Source organism: Aphelocoma coerulescens, chromosome 3 (genome assembly GCF_041296385.1).
Source record: "Aphelocoma coerulescens isolate FSJ_1873_10779 chromosome 3, UR_Acoe_1.0, whole genome shotgun sequence".
Lineage (NCBI taxonomy): Eukaryota > Metazoa > Chordata > Aves > Passeriformes > Corvidae > Aphelocoma > Aphelocoma coerulescens.
Window position 1 is genome coordinate 32,489,706 of NC_091016.1, and position 16,777 is coordinate 32,506,482.

The 16,777-nt window shown below is 37.8% G+C and overlaps 1 protein-coding gene across 7 annotated transcripts in view; it reads left to right on the plus strand.

Moving 5' to 3' along the window:
* Positions 1-16,777, plus strand: part of PPM1B (protein phosphatase, Mg2+/Mn2+ dependent 1B) — a 61,233-nt gene that overhangs the window by 13,254 nt on the left and 31,202 nt on the right. For 6 of the 7 annotated variants that reach the window (XM_069009743.1, XM_069009740.1, XM_069009747.1 and 3 more), the window contains exon 2: positions 12,292-12,435. The gene's annotated coding sequence lies outside the window, so the exon portion shown is untranslated. Of the gene's footprint in view, positions 1-1,944; positions 2,035-12,291; positions 12,436-16,777 lie in introns of those variants that run through there. The other variant, XM_069009742.1, reaches the window with a different exon arrangement.

A 16,777-nucleotide genomic window follows, 5' to 3' on the forward strand; every position in this document is an offset into this window, starting at 1 on the left:
TGGAAGCAATCTGAATTCTAGAAATGCTTTATAATGTCCATTATGAAACATGTTTGAGTTTTCTTGGTCATTTGCTGTTCTTTTCCACTTCTTTCTCTTCTCTTTCTCAGCCACCTGTTTCTGTAATAAATTTTAGATACAGTAACAAAGACCAAGTTTTCCCTTTTATAACCTCTGCTATTGACTGTCTTGTAGCCAGATACCTTGAAAATTATGCAGAAACTCAGTTGTTTGATGGCTGTGTTTCACATGTTGAGACCTGCTTTTTTTTTTATGCACAGAGTTCTTGTGTTTAGCCTCTGGAACATTTGAATTCTGCAAATTATTGAAGCATAGAAATGGTTCCTGTTCTCTGTTTCAGGCATCCTTGCTATGTTATATAATAAAGAAAGCTTTCTGTTTCACTTAATAAAAACACTAAATGCTGCTTTATTTGGATTGCACTATCAGTAAATAGTTTATATAAATCTGTAGAAAAACAAGGAAAACATTTTTGAAAAAGGTGACTGTTTTCAGTCTGCCTAGCTTTACCAGGGGTCAGTCGTGCTTGACTGACCTGACTGCCTTCCTGTCTAGGTCTTCAGCTGAGGATAGAGCAGTGAATTTTTTTATTTTGACCATAGCAAGATGTTTTGGTGTCCCATAGCATACTCCTATCTACAGTCTCAGTTGGGAGGATGACTAGACAAATGGAAACTGGTTGAGGAGTCATTTTAAAGGGTAGCTGGCCAATGGTTCATACTCTGTCTGGACAGCAGTTACAGCCAGAGCTCCCCAAAGGTCTACTGTCTACTAAGTAAAATAGTTTTAATACAGTGACTTACTCTTGTTGGCTGTTTTTGATATTAAGCAGTAGTTACTTGGAATCTGCCTATTGAGTAGGCTTGGCATAAGCAAGGTACATTCATTGAATAAACATTTAATCTAAGAAATGAAAAATACTTTTTCAGTGTCAAAGATGATGTTTTATAACATTATAGTTATCAATATGTCTTTTCTTATTTGTCTTTGGTATTCTGAACCTTGTGGTAAAACAAAGTGATTTCTAGAGCATTAGAAATTGCTGCGGAGGGAGGGGTAAGCAAGATGCTGGATAATGAAACTAAATCTCAGTTATTCTGAGATTAGTTTCTTTTCACAAACCTGGACAAAGAGGGAAGTTAGATGCTACATGTAGACAGTCTCCAGAACAGACAATGCTTTAGTCAGATTCTTGGTGGAGAAATACTATTCTGAAGGTCTATGAAGGTGTGGTGGGTTTAACTGTGGTAGCCCTTCTCATGGGTTTGAGGAAATGCAACCTTGTTTCTTTCTTGTAACCAAGAGAGCTTAGGGTGTTTCTGGTTGTGTATTTCCAAAAATCTAGAGCAGCCAGTAACAGGCTACCTTGTCAGGGTTTCTGTGCTTTAAAGTAAGTTAGAATCTCAGCTTTTCGTCTTTCTTTTCCTTTGCATCCAGGATGTGGATATATTATTGTAAACAATTGCATTAGTATGCCAGACTTCCTCATTATCTCTGCACTTGAACATGCATACGTACTCATGAATGTATGCAGGGTCTCTCTGCCATGTGGTTTACATATCCCTGATTTGGAAATGGATGTGCTTACATGACATCTGTAAAGGTGGTACGTATTGAAAGTGGGAGTTTTTGGGCAAATAGTTGCCATCGAATGGTTGGCATCTTAGATCACTTCATACTTTCATCTTTAACGAGTGAGAAGCAGTCATGTGATGTTTGGCTGCATTGCCATAGACAGATAGGAACTTCTTGACTAACTTGGCCTCTTCCAGTGGATCATGGAGTTTATTAATTTCAGTTTAGCTGTTACTATTAAACAGTTGAATTAGAGATTTTATTGAGTATTGTGTTGAACTAGGAGAGAAGTTGGTCAATTCTTCCATCTTACTGCTTTCAGACTCACAGGCTTTTCTGCTTTATTCACCCCTAATATGCAAGGAAGAGTCACTAAAGTGAATCTTTATCAGAAAGACAATGATCTGGAAGAAATTTTACTTTTGTACTGCGTTCAAGGTAAGCCTTTCAAAATTGTCCATGATCAGATGACACAAAGCATGAATACTGAGACTTGGCAAAATGGTACTGTTTCTGAGTTCTTGGCTTGTGTATTATACTATTCCTGCTGAATGTTATGACTCTTTATTAAATATTAAATGCTTCTGCATATTTCTGTTGAAATGCACTAATGATTAGAGGTATATAAGCTAGCTGTGGCTGTGTTCCTTAACTAAAACAGTCAAGTAGGTTGCTACTTGTGGCTAATGTTTACTGCAGAGCTGTCTTTTGGGTAGTATAGGTGTTGCTAATTATAAAACTGATACACTAAGTTGCATGATATGGAATGTCTTATTAAGTTGGCAGTGTCTTAGTAACTCTTCTTTGTCTACTTGGTGGTCCCTGTGCTGAGCTTATTGTAATTCTCTGTGAATGTAGAGTGAACACACTCTTTAGTTAATATTTTGGTCACTTTCAAAATATCAGGAAATAATTGGAATTCAGAGGGCAAGTTTGCTGCATTTTGGAGAAAATGGTAGATGCATTTCTTTTAATAAATCCATAGCTTCAAGCACCTGCACAGTTGTCACCTTTCTGCAAGTTAGAGCATGATCAGATGGTAAGAGCCATTAGCATCATTCAGCAGAGATGCCATTGCCTTCAGCTTCCATGCACAGTTTAACAAAATGTTAATAACGTTTGTTGTGTCATTCCCACACCACTCCCAGGGAATAGTGGAGGATATATACACACATGCACGCACACACATATATGTATGGGGCCATGAAGCTGATTAGAGGGCTGTTGCACCTCTCCTGTGCAGAAAAGCTGATAGAGTTGAGGTTGTTCAGGCTGGGGAAGTGAAGGCTCTGGGGAGACCTTACAGCAACCTTCCAGTGCCTAAAGGAGGCCTACAAGAAAACTAGAGAGGGACTTTTGACAAGGGTGTGCTATGATGGGACAAAGGGTAATGGCTTTAAACTGCAAGAGGGTAGGTTTAGATTGGATATTAGGCAGAAATCCTTACTGTGAGAGTGGTGAGGCATTGGAGTCAGTTGCCGAGAGAAATTGTGCATGTGCTATCCCTTGCAGTGTCCAAGGCCAGGTTAGATGGAGCTTTGAGCAACCTGGTCTAGTAAGAGGTGTCCTTGCCTGCAGCAGGTGGGTTGGAACTAGGTGATCTTTAAGGTCATTTCCAACTCAAACCACTCTGGGAAGAATGGAGAAGCACATAGGTATCCCTTTACAGAGATGGTATTTACACAGAAAAGAGAGTACACGGCCATGGTCTCCAGTCATAGAAAAGATCTTGGAGACACTCAGAAGAGTGTGGGAGATGTTTTGGGGATTAATGTATAAGTAGCCCTGCATTAGGTAGCTGGTTGCCTAATGCTAGCTCTTCAGTTTTGGGGGGGGTGGAAACTCACTGAAATGCGCGTTCATTGTGCTGCGTTCAGCATCTGTTTGAAAGCTCAGATCAGCAGTCTTCTATTCACATACCTATTTCTGAGTTTTTGTGACTGGGGGTCTGTTTTTTATGTAGTAGGTTTTACTGAATTAGTTGTGTAATCCCCAAGCTAATTGTCTACTTTTCTTTTAAACCACTAAATTCATCTGATTCTTTCAGTTGTCATTCTGCAAATGCCTGAATACTTAAGAGTATTCCTTTGTGTGCCATGATTATTTTATGGATTCCTATTTTGATCCAGATAGTTTGTTACACTAGTATAGAATACATGCTGGTTAAGCTCTGTGGTAATAAAGTGATAAATGTGAACTTTGGAATATAGAAATCATTTTAAAATGTCTTGACAAGTTGTCTCATAAATGGGATGGCAGAGTAGGGTGTTTGCCCCTTGCTACAGTTAATGTGGTTTTTTTAATGTGTCTTTGTGCTAAGATGTTCCCATCACTATTCAGTCCAGCAAGGGCGTGTCTTGGAGCCAGCAGTGTACAGGAGCAGTAGTAACCTTTGGTGGAGCTGGAGATGGTGTCTTAATCTGTGTTATCCAAATTTGCCTGCAGCTGATGTCTGAAATGATGAGTAGCATAAAGTGAATGTTGAATTATTAACATGCTAACTTTCCCGAAATCCTTTTGGCTGTCAAGTCTATCATTACTGCATTGACTGCCTGTAATGCCCTTAAGCACCTTCTCTAATATTGATTTCTTGAAAACTGGCATGATCTTCTTTCCTGTATGTTAGTTTTAGCATTCTTGCTGACAAAATTGCCCTTTGAATTTTTGCAGGTATAGTTCAACATGTATTGTGACACTTGTATAGTGGCAAAATTAAAACAGTTTTTACTCAGTAGAGAGACCTGAAACTTCAGCATTGAAATATATATTGCAAATTGAGAGTTTAAACTATTGATTAAAAGTGAATCCAAGTGACTTATTGTGTGTTGCAGTCTGAATTGGACAAAACTTTGAGTTTTTAAGCTTGCAAATTGCCAAGTGGCTGCTTCTTGCCAAGTACTCCTCTGTTTAGATGACAAGTGAAGCAGTTCAGACAGCCTCAGTGCAGACACCTGAAAAAGATTCCATGTGTCCAGGCAATGATACTGGAGGCTGCTGCCAGAAAAAAAGGTAATGGAAATTTGCTTCACTCTGCAGTTCCTAGAGATAGTAATTTTTTAAATTAGACTTCTTAAAAAGTTTCTCTAGCCTGATGGAAAAGTAGAGCATCCTGTAAAAGAGCAGGGGGGGGAGTAGTGTGTTTTCTGAACTAGTATTGACAAGTCATCTCTGATCTAAAACATGGTTTCCATACCGTACTGTTGATTGAATATCATGTGATTACAGGTATATTGATTGTTACAGTGTTAGAGTACATAGTCATATATTGGGTATGATCAGCTGCTTCTCTTCAATGTTTGTTTATAACTGCCTTAAAAATACTTGGACATATGCCTTATTTGAAATTTATCAAATCAGGTTGATTTAGGAAGGTGATAAACGTGTGTTAGCAATAAGGAAATTACTTTCTAAACAAATGGACCCTGTTAAAAAATTTTAATTGCCTTTACATTTCTAAGTACTGTTTGTCTTAGTAGTAATACAGTGCTGTTACTGAAGTAACTTTGCTAGGAATTAGAAGCAGCATCTTAACATGGAAGAGACAAAGGGAAAAAATGTTCTAAAACTGTAATGGAGATATAATAATAACTAAGTATTGTAACAATTCCTATTTGGAGCCTTCAGTTCCTGTATTACTTAAATTACTTCTTTTGAAAGATTGTGTGTGTAGGCTGTGAGTTGACATAACAGATGCTTGAATTCTCTCTTTCCAAGCTGTGTGCTTCGCAGTAAACATTAAAATGCCTATAGCATCATAACTCTTAATATTTGGCAGCTTGTACTGCTGGTTTCGTTATGTTACCAATTTGAACATGCTGGTGATTTTATTGTGGTGTTGAATGACCTTTTTTGCATTTAATTTAACTCCTGATGTATATAAATTTAGCAAGTGGTAACATGGCTAAAAAAAGCCACAAATAGATCCAAGTGTCTAAGTAGTGTGGCAGAGAATTTATGCCTTCTGTAACTGTCTGCACATCAGCAGTGGCCAAGTTTTTTTTTTTTTAAATTTGCTGTGATGATTCAGTTCTAGTGCATTTATACCTGAAGACTTACTGTTAGAAGATGAGGAAGAACCTTACGAGAGAGAGAGGAGGTCCTTTCTCTGATTGCTGGTATCATATATAAAGAAATAAAAACCCATTCTTTTTATTCTTTTTAAATATGATACAGCTTGATTTCGGTCATTGTCAAACATACCAGCACTAGCAAATTCTTGCTGTATTTTTTGTACCTGGTGCTAACTGAAGTACTGTTATTTTGATATTTTTTTCTTATTTTTCACCCCACTTTGTGGAGTTTAAATTCCTTCTAAATTTTGGATATACTCATGGTCACACATAGGGTTGTGTGTATCATATTTGTAAGAGAGGGAAAAATGTGATTAGTTGGCATGCATGTATTTTAATGGCTTAATTCCCCTAATAGACAAAATGTGATGTTGTTGTGCCTTTGAGAATCCTTTGTAGGATATTTGTTTTAAATACAGGATCTGTCCAAAAAGACATGTATAAACCAGGTTTAAGCTTTTTTTTTTTTCTTTTTTTTTTCTTTTGTTTTTTTGCATCAGAAGCAGCAGAAATTTAAGATGTGGTGTTGAGGATAAAAAATTCCTAATTGGCTTCAATGATAGCAAGACTTGGTGCAAAAGCTGATCTGTTCTAAATGCATTGGTAGCCAGTAGGAGGTAGGGTGAGGTTCTCTACCCAGATAAATATTAATTTTTGAGGACTCTGGCTTGAAAATCACTGAATACTGTTCAGAGAGGAATTAGTCAAGGTAGCCAGATAATCTGTTCTTTCCTCTTGTGACCGTTTCATATGAGACACTCCAAAGGATATTAATCTTTTGAAAACTATCAGACTTTGACTGTAACCTACATCTAAAGCATCTTAACATTTTGTAGCTCAGTCACCTTTGCTATCTTAGTAATGAAATTATACAATTATGTCAGGTTTCTTACCTCTCTATCCTACAGTGCAATGAAGTTTGTAACAATGGAGTTTCTTTGTTATCCAAAAGCATGTATTTGCTACTGAATTAACTGATCTGAACCATGTTGATTTCTCTGATTTTGCTAACAAGTGATTCTGTAGGAGTTTTCTATGGTTTTGTGCTTAAGCTGCCATCTTTGAAAGGCTTAACTCGAAAGGGCTAAGCCTTTTCTATTGCATAATCAACAGAGAAAGTTTTTATTTTCAAGATTTCTTCTGAATTCGAAAAATACTCTAGTTTGCTAACATCTTGCTCTTCTAGGGAAAGGAGTGACAGACTCTGGATGCTCTTTAATAGTGCTATAGTAGGTAGAGTGGATGAGACTGTGAAGTGTGGTTTAGGGACATGCTGATTTGGCCCAGAGGACTTCAGAAGAGGTGTGCCTTGTAATATTATCAGGTGACAGGTGTGGTGGATTCTATCTCTGAACATCTGACCGATGCTCAGGCTGGTTTTGCGTAGATGGGCATTTACAAATTCTAAGTAGTCTACCCATTGTGGTTGTATTTTTTTAAAACATCAGTTTGAAAGCTAGATGTTAACAAAGACGACAAATGGACAGATATTTTCAAACTGACTCATTAGGTATTGCTACCCACATATTCTAGCTAGTAATGTGATATTAAATTTGCCTCATGGAGAAGCATTGTAAGAATGTGCTCAAATGATAGGCACTGCAGTAATAGTAAACACGATCTTAGGTTTCCTGTGCATATCATTTCGGTGTGTCTGAACTGAAGTTTGAATCCCCATCAGGAAGATGAATGATTGTAGACTCTGCTCTTTGCATCAAGGGAAAACACAAGCCCATATAGAATACAAACACATCTCTTTCTCAATCTGTGACTCCTGGACTGCTGTGGAAGGCATAGTGTGTAATCTAGAACTTTACTTACTCTACTGCGATTATGCAAGGTAAGATAAAAGCTAGTTAGAAACTGTTGCAAGCTTTTCTCTAGAAAGTCCTAGCAGCCCCAATAAACATGTTTGTTCGGAGTAAAAGTCCTCTGTTTGCAGTGCTTTGTTGTTTCAGTTTAGGGTTTTTTTAAAGAAAACTAACATATAAATGGAATACATTTTAACTCTTGTGAGGGTACTTCCTTCTCCTTAGTTCAGCTAAAGGTCAGATAGCTGAAAATGAAAGTGTTTTGTACTTGGGTGTTTTTGCTGAAGCGTGTTAGATGGCTGTGCTCTTCAGCCTCCTCTCTTCCTAAAGCTGGCTGTTTGCAAAGCTGCCCAGCATAACTCATGGAGATGATTCCACATTTCTCTGCTTGAGTTGTGCTAAGCATTACTGTGATCTGTTACAGAGGAACAGAGGAGTAAGTGCTTGCCAGTGATCTCCCAGTAGGGAAATGCAGATTGTGTACGTGCATTCTGAATTCCAGTAAGGCTGGCTTTTGTTCCTTCATCTTCTGCTTGTATAATTCAACAAAGTTTGATTTCCTCATCAGCCAGATGCACAGTCTCTGCTTCAGGCATTCACTTGTACCAGCATAGCTCTCTGTGTGTCTACTCAGCCACAGGGCATGGAGTGAGAACAGGCTGCTGAGAGCAAATATCACTTAAGCTACCATTGCTGCCAAGATATCCACACAGCCGTAATGCGAATTTACTGATCTAAAGCTAACCTGAAAGTGAGTTACAGAGAATTTCAGAATTACAAAAGTGCAAATATATATTAAGGACAGGTCTGCAGGAAGAAGGTTTAGAATATCATTTGTAAGATGTATCAAAAAGCAGCTTTCTGATGCTGTTGATTATTTGTGAGGTGAAGTTTAGAAGTATGGACCTAATTAGAATGCTAAGCCCATGATATTATCAAGCTTTCAGGTGAGTGTGAAATATGGGTCTACCAGTGTACTCCTGTTGGGAAGTCATTTAATAGTTTAAATACTAATTGGCTGTAGAAGTTTAAACTGCAAACTTCAACTTGCTGAACTAAACTTTGGAACCCCAAGTAAATTTATTTCAAGGTATTTAGCTTTTCAAGAAGTTCTGGGTTTTACTTCTAAAACACAGTGGAAGGATACTTTTGCAGATTTTTCAAAACCATAATATTATATTAACTGCTTCAAAAAGGATAAATTGCTTCACAGAGTTTTTAGTTTCGAACTTTAGTTAGTTCTCCTTACTTTAACTGTTTAATGTGAATGTTTCAGTGCAGCTTCCATGTTTGAAAAGGGGGAAAAAAAAATCACCAAAAAACCCCACACCCACAGACCCACGAATCAAGACTTTTTTTCAGTCTTGGTTGATTCACAACAGAATCACAGATCAAGACGTTGTTCAGTCTTAGTTCTGTATAGAATGAAGAACCACTTAGCAAATGTAGAGAGAATTTATTATCCTTTTATTACAGTGGATTAACAACTCTCTCTTTAGGGTGGAAGTTGTACATTGTATAAAGTAAACAAGTAGAAAATAACTCCTGGTTTAGTTTTGGCTTTGTCATATTGGTACAATAATACATATAGGTACTGCATGAATGTGCATTCCCCTGGTATGTGCTTTCACCTTCCCCAAAAAGTCAGGTAGCCCAGTGAATGCCTCTTTCAAGAAAGTGATGTTATCTTAGGTTTACTCTATGTTGGAAACATGCACTTGGTAGGTTGCAGTTTACTAGCTAACCTTTGGCATACACTGGCTGCTCTTTTCTTTCTCCCTTCTTCTGTCTTTTACTTCTGCAAAATCTTTTAGTGTGTGTGTGTGTGTGCCCCAGTTTACAGTTCTGGGGGACAGTATTGGCGGTGGTGGTATTGTGCTGTCATAGGGTGGATCAGGGCACATCAGATTATAGCGCTTTCTGTTGATGCTCAGTCAGTGAGTTGGTTTGTTTGTTTGCTTGTTTTAAAGCAGCAATGATTTGGTTATCCATGAAAGGTCAGTGTTCAGGTTTAGCCGGTTGTGAGGCAGAATAAACACATTGTTTTTCTGGTACTTCTCTGACCAGAGTCTGGAAACTTGCAAAGAACTGGATGTTGTAGTGGTTTTGTTTGTTTTGAACATTAGGATTCAGCCTGAGGATCATTAGTGCTTTGCTACCAGCATTATTAAGTGTGTATTTGATCATCAGGAAAATCAGCATTTGATGCCTGCACTCCGTAAAATAACAAGATGAGGTTCTTCAAATCTCTCTGGACTGCGTCATTTTTTTAAATGTGCTTCTTTTGGAATATTGAGTTTAGTTCTTTAGCAGTGAATTACTTATGATGGCTTTTGGTCTTACCTTCTGAAGAAAGTACTGTAAATGTGGTTAAATTAAAATGTTTTATTAGCCCAGGAATATTTGTTTTTCTCAATTAAAAACTATCCTACTGTACGGTACTGGTGACTTAGTAGCAAGAAAGTTTACTGAACTAACTTAGTCCTACTAAAATATTACACATAACACAAAGACTTAAGTAGCCCAAATAAAATGCTTAATACATCTTGTAACTTTGTTAAGCCTTTAGTAGGACACATTCAGCTTTATTCTTGTGATGTAATTTATGATGAGCAATCTGGACAAGATGTTTACATTTGTGTATTGTGAGCATTTCTGGCACTCAAATTATTAGGAGCCAGGTATAATGGTTTGTTACCCCAAAGCTATATAATGAATCTAAATGTCTTTTCATGCTGAGGGAAAAAAACCCATGCAGCTGATTTGGAGAGGTAAGAGTCGCTACTGTGCAGATTAAGTAGAAGTAGTGTCCCTTCTTCATGCCATGTTCAGTGGTGGAGGCTATATCTTAGGGTGCTTTTGTGTTTTGGGACACTGAATACTGCTTTCCTCACTTCTAAGAAGTGAGATAGTGTACATAGAATTTGTGTAAATACAATTATATTCTGAGGTAAAATGCTCTTAGCCCAAAATACCTATTTTTGAATCCGCCCTACTGTAAGCAACCTTCTGGCTAAAAGTCATCCCTGTCTAAGGAGTGCTCTCACATGCTCTGTAGAATCTGGGAGGTCTCAAGGTTCTTGCCTTGAAAAGCATAATGCTCATCTTCCAAGGGCTGTTTTTGTGAGTTTGCCGCTTTTAAAGGCCACTGGATTAACATCAGAAGCACTGAGGCTCCTGAGCGCTTCCAGGTGCAAACACCTTGTACCCCTCCTAGCTGGGCAGGGTCTTCTGAAGGTGGGAGACAGTGCATGGAGGGAGCTGTGTCCTGGCCACGTGTTCTGTGTGTGCCCTAAAACCCCGTGTGTTTTAGAAGAGGCAGTTAAGCTATTTTACAGAACTCTGTGAATCTGCCCTGGGTGTGTTTCATTTTATTCCCTGAAGTTTCTTGATGTGGAAACAACTTTTTTACTGAAACTTTTTTACCTTTTGGGGAGAGCTTTTGCCTTGTAGTCCAATACAATGTTTTAGAATACTTTTTCAGAGTTCATTAATGATTTAGTGGATGCTGCTTAAGGTGTAGTTACACACTACTTGAAACAAATATGAATTGGCAGCATCTCTCAGTTCTGCATTTTTCTCGTTGACACTTGGCTGATCTGGCATTTCCTAAGCTGTTTTGGAGACCTCAAGTGACAGGAAATAATTGACTTTTTCTGGATTAGTTTGGTTCCTTGAGCAATCCATCCTGTTGTGGTGCATAAGAAGAGAGGATGCTGGGGAAAATACAGGGCTTGCAGCAGTGTAGAGCTACAGGCATAAAACTTACTGAACTCCTGCAATTCTTCAAAAGGTGGCAAAGTAGTCCTTTTGAGCAATTTTGTGCTTATGACACTTTTTAGTAGTTGAAAAGCACTGTTGAGCGTTTAGAAGAGGCAAGCCATAATGAAATGTTGTAGCTCCATTCTTCCATCAGTGGGCTTAAAGTCAAGGTAGGTCTCCTCTCACTCAGCTCATCAGAGTGCTTTTACCAGTTTAAAATTTTCAGTGTCACAGTAAGGCTTGTACTTCCCCCCGCCCCAGACAAAGCTGGCTGTTATCCAGAGTTTTTCCTTCAGTAGTTCCTTCTACCAGTGTACTCTTAAGACAACTTCTGTGAGATGCAGTGGTTTATAAGATTGAATATGTAGACCCTGATCCCTGAAGGATTTGGGGCATTTGTATGCTGTTCAAAGCAATGGGTAGATGCTGTTGTTGATCCACATATCTGAATTGTTAGTTATTTGCTACTTCTACGTTTTAAGCTGAATTTCTGATTAATTTTATAGGAACTATTTTTAAAGAAATGTAATGATTCCTATTTCAGAGGATCTGAAATACTTTTGCAATTGAAGCTTATTGCTTTTGTTTTAAACTCTTGTGCATTTTTACATCTAAGGAAGCTGAATAAAGAGCTCACAAATTACACGTGCTGCACATGGTGGGTTTAAGTCTTGTCAAACACTCAAGGAGTGTACTCTGTCATCTGAGTAGGTGAATAAAATTAAGACAGCACAGTGATGCTAGCAGGCATGCAAAAGCTATTCCTTCTGTTACTAATTTAGGGACTTGAATGGCAGGTAATAGGCTGATGACTTTTTAAGTGCTTGTCAGTGTTGGTGAGGGAAACAGAGAAAAATATTAATCTGATTCTTTGTTATCATAAATCTTGAACATGATGTTTAGAGAGTTTACTGAAAGGTCTTTGCATGTCCAGGCACAGCTTTAGTTCAAACGCTTCTGTTTAGGAAAAAGTTGTATTCATGAAAGAATTCATGTACAAATCTGTTGTACACCATCTGGAGTAGCTAACTACTTCCTTTGTTTCTTTCTAGGAAATACCAAAATAAAGCAGATGTTGTGTCCTGTACTGTTATCTCAAGATTTTGCAAGTCATTCTGTTACGTGCTTCTTGGCAGCAGGAATGTAAACTAATTCTTCAGCACTGAACAAAAACCTTGACAAGGTTAAAATTACAGGTAAGAACAAATTCTGCCACTTCGAAATTTGTGGGAATATGTCATTGCTTTTACTTTGACTGTGTTTTTAATTTGTAATTGACTATGGATTTAATGGAAGTTTCTGAACAGATTGGATAAAATGATGTTTTTTCTTCTTTAAATGTATTTGAATTTTGCTTACTGTTATTTTTTAATAGGGAGGAAATATAATTTCAAGTATGGGTTCTTTCTGTTACAATACAAAGCACTGCTAATAAATGAGGGGCAGGGAAATGTAATTTTTCACCACCTAAAATGTCTGCTGAGACAGATTTTGGAGAAGTTTATGTTCTCACACTGTACAGTGTCAGTAAAAGTCATTAAGTGTTTTGCCCACTGTGATTGAGATCAGCTTACTGTCTGCATGTGGCTTTTTTCCGTATAAGGTCTGTACTTCCTTAAATGCACTAACAGCAGCAGTACTACTTAAATTACCTGTTTTAATCAGTTACAGAAAATCTCTAAATTTCCTGTACAAGGTTCCCTGTAGCTTCAGCTTTTGAATCACCTTTTCAAGGATAAAGGTTGATGTCTTTTTTTCCAGGTCAGTGAAAATGTTTTGGCTGCTGGTTTTCTGTCATTAACTTTATCTGATGACAATGGAGAACTCTTGTCACACTCTGTCACCTTCTTCTGAACTTGTGTATAGGGAACTAAGAGTCAATGTACTTTGAATCCTTTTTAAAAAAAGGATAATTACAATGCTATAAGACCACAGTAATGGAAAAAAACCCCACATCACCCCAAATACCTGTCATAGAGATTGCATGTTTTGGGTTGTCTGTTTCTGAAAGGTTTAGTTCTGTTTTTAAACTGGGACTATGTGTTTTGAAGACTGTCTTTGAAATAGCTTTATTGCATGTGTCTGTCTTCAGAACTATGATCAAGTTAAGGTTTTTCAGTCTTTATTTCACATTTTGGTGTCTTTGACAGGAAGAGTTGCTTGCCACATTTCTGTAGTGGCAGGCAGGAGTCTGGACTGTTGGTCTGAAGCAGTCCTGTCTGTCTTACTCTGAAGTTAGTAATGCATAGGTTGTAAGTCAGTGACAGGTTTGTGCCAAGGAGGTGGTGTTGGTTGTTCTGCTGCTAAAATAAAAGAAGAATTCAAATGTGGTTTGTTTTGAGGTTTTTTGTTAGTGTTGTGTTGATTTAATGTTTGTGCTTATTTTGCAGTGATGTAACGTTGTAAAAAGGCACAGCCCTTTTTATACTGTGCAAGTCACACTTAATTTGAGTGGACCTTAAGCACTCATCCAGCCCAACCCTTGTGTCTGGCTTCCTCAGATTTTTGTGTGAATCAAGAAATCACCCCTCAATTATGTAAATAAAGGTTTATTGGTTTACTGTGGTTTTGTAGACCTGCTGCAGAACACTTGTTCTGGTGTTTCAGACCTGTTTAGGAGCAAGTCATTGATGATATGAATAGGTGATTCATTGCTGCCCTATTCTCACAAAAGCATGTCTGAAGCTTTTTGTAAACAGACTTTGAAAAAGGTAAGAAAAGTTGTCTTAAATGCCTAAATTTAGAGCCAGGGAGAACTCACTCCTAGTGTCATAATGTGTCATGCTAATGAGTAAAATTCTTCAGTTTTATACCAGTAGTGTAGTGGATAAACTTCAGTTCTTGGTGCTATTTTTGTAGTAAAAACCTGGCTGCTGTTTGTTAGATTGATGATTGAAAAGGAGCAAGCTAAATTTAACTCAAAACACTTGGTGTTTTAATGAATTTAGAAAACCAAAACAGCAGCTCTACATAGAAATAATTATAAACTTTATTTGTGAAGGATCACTTTTATGCTAAGTTAATGCTTTGTCGTATCCAAGTGCCACATGTGCATCTGTTTTGAACAGCCCAGTAAAGAAATGAGAACGTGCTTATCGGCTACAGGAAATATGAGTAGATATGGACAAGGAATTTCAGAAAATATCATAGGATATAAATTTTGTCATAGCATGGTCAGTAGGGATAGGCAGCAGTACAGTGCAGGCTTCCAGGTGATATAATAAAGGCACGCTGAGTTGCAGGGTTTCAGTTAAGGACAAAATGTAACTTCAAGGATAATATGTCTGCACAGGTAATATCTGAATTGACCAGCTAGCCCATCTCACTGAAGTGCCACTGCACCAAATTTCTACTCCTAGAAAATGGTACAAGAGCATGAATAGTGACTTAGGCAGAGCTATATTTACTTTTAAACACTTTAGCTTTCATTCTTTTCAGCCTGGGCAGGTGCTGGCAGCAGTAATGTGCTTTGCATTGTCTGGGCCCAGTGTTGTTGTATTTGGTGAACCAGCCTGGGTATTTGCCTATGTTATGTGTTATTTTTTGTGTAGTTACTCTGTAACTCTGATAAACTGCAGGTAACAAACAGGATTGAATTTCCCAGTGTTCGTAGTGTTTGGAGGAAGCCTTGGTAAAGAACAGCTGAATATGTTACCTGAAAACCTAAAATGTGTGACATTAAGGATGACATTGACTACAGTAGTCCCTTTCTTACTGAGAATGACACTGCATACTCCTTCAGTTAAGTCCCTAGCAGCAGTGCTAATCCAAGCTAAGGGCTGCTGATAATCAGAAGTCACACTGGCAAGCACAGGATTCTGTGTAGCTAAGAAAAGCACTGGATTTTTTTTAAGTTTTCATTTGGCCACAGAAATTATGTGAAATTGACTTTTGTGACTTAAATAAGAAGGAAACTGCATGATAAAAGTTCTGTGGCTACAAAATACATCAACCTGGGCACTGATGACTTTGTAGTGAGTGCTGTGATTAGAAAGCTAGATTCAGAGTCCACTTTCCAGGTTTTTGTGAAGTTCATCTTGAATGTCTGAGGTATGGTCTCTAACTTTGTACCTATTGAGCTTCATTCCAGAAAAAGAAGAGGCCACAGCATAAAGTATGCAATTTGTCCATGGGAGACAGATAGTTGCCACATAAGCTGAGCTGGAAGATCTGTCATTAAGTAGCTGTCATAGGTTAGCATGTTTTAGTAAGGTGCAAGAAAGCAGACTACAAAATTAATCTCTGAAAGGACCACAAGCTTGTTTTTCTGGTGTTAACAGCATAGCTAGAAAGGTTATAGCCCTTAACCTAGCTCCTGGTGCTCCTTTCTATTTTTTTTGTCTTTTCTGTTGAAGGTTACAGCCCCCTTGGATCTGGTGTTTAAGCTGCTGGTGTCTGGTGGCTTCCAAACCCACTGCAGTCAAAGTCACAAAGTTTCGAAATACTAAAACTAACTTTGCACTTCTTCAGTGAAACAGTTCAAAGAGTAAGGGCAAAAACATCTCAGCCAGCAGTTCTGAAAGAAAAGAAATTGCTGGCACAATGTAGTGGTGAGTAGCTGAGGCAGAGCAGAAGTGGTAATGTTTTCAGGTAGTGCTACTGACATTGAAAATAGATGTGAATCTACAGCATTAAATTACGCCTGTGATTGTTTTGTGCCTCCAGACCAATTCAAAATAGCTGAAGTTCATTCTCAAATCTTCATCTCCTTTGTAACTTGCTGGTTTAAAAGCAGTGTGGTGGAGGAAAGGTGTGTTTTGTTTATCTTTGTTATTGGGGTTTTTTTCCCCTAACTGTTGTAACAATAGAGATGCTGAAGTTAATTTAAAAATTACAGCTGTAGCTCCTAGGCATGTATGATACCTGGTAATGGGGATGACTTGCAAAATTTTTTGAAATTCCTGGTTTAGAAGCCTATTTGGCTTCTTTCACAACATCCTGGCAGGAAAAGTTTTTGGTAGGAGGCTCTACATTGAAGTTTTATGTTGGTACTTAATTTCTTTCTGTCAGTATTGTTGGTCAGCTAACATCCTTCCTAAAGGCAACACCCACGGCCACAGATTACCTTAAACCAAAATCCTCCAAACAAATAAACCCTAGGAATGGTAATAACTCTTCTTCTATGTAGTTCATTTTTCAGTGAAAGTAAAATATTCAGATCTTATTCTTAGGTTGCAGTCATTTGTTTGACTCTGCCGGTATTTGTGGCTACATAGTTAGAGTAGCTGTTACAACCAAGCTTCAATAGCTACTGGCCTAATGTAAATTCATGTAGTGCCAGTATTTTTAAGGTCAGTAAGTTAGAAGTAAGACCAAGTTTTCTGGGATCAAAAATCAAAACTATCTGCAGTGTGTGTAGACACATGTATTGCATAAAGTCTTTATGTGTGCATAACACATACTAGAGAGAGACTGCAAGATGGAGACAGAGGAGCTTTCTACCAAGTCTAAAGTTCGATTTTTTTTTTTGCTTAAACCAGAGAAGTTATTTCTTCCTGCACTTACTGTAAGTTTTGAAATTGTCATAGATACTTTGAT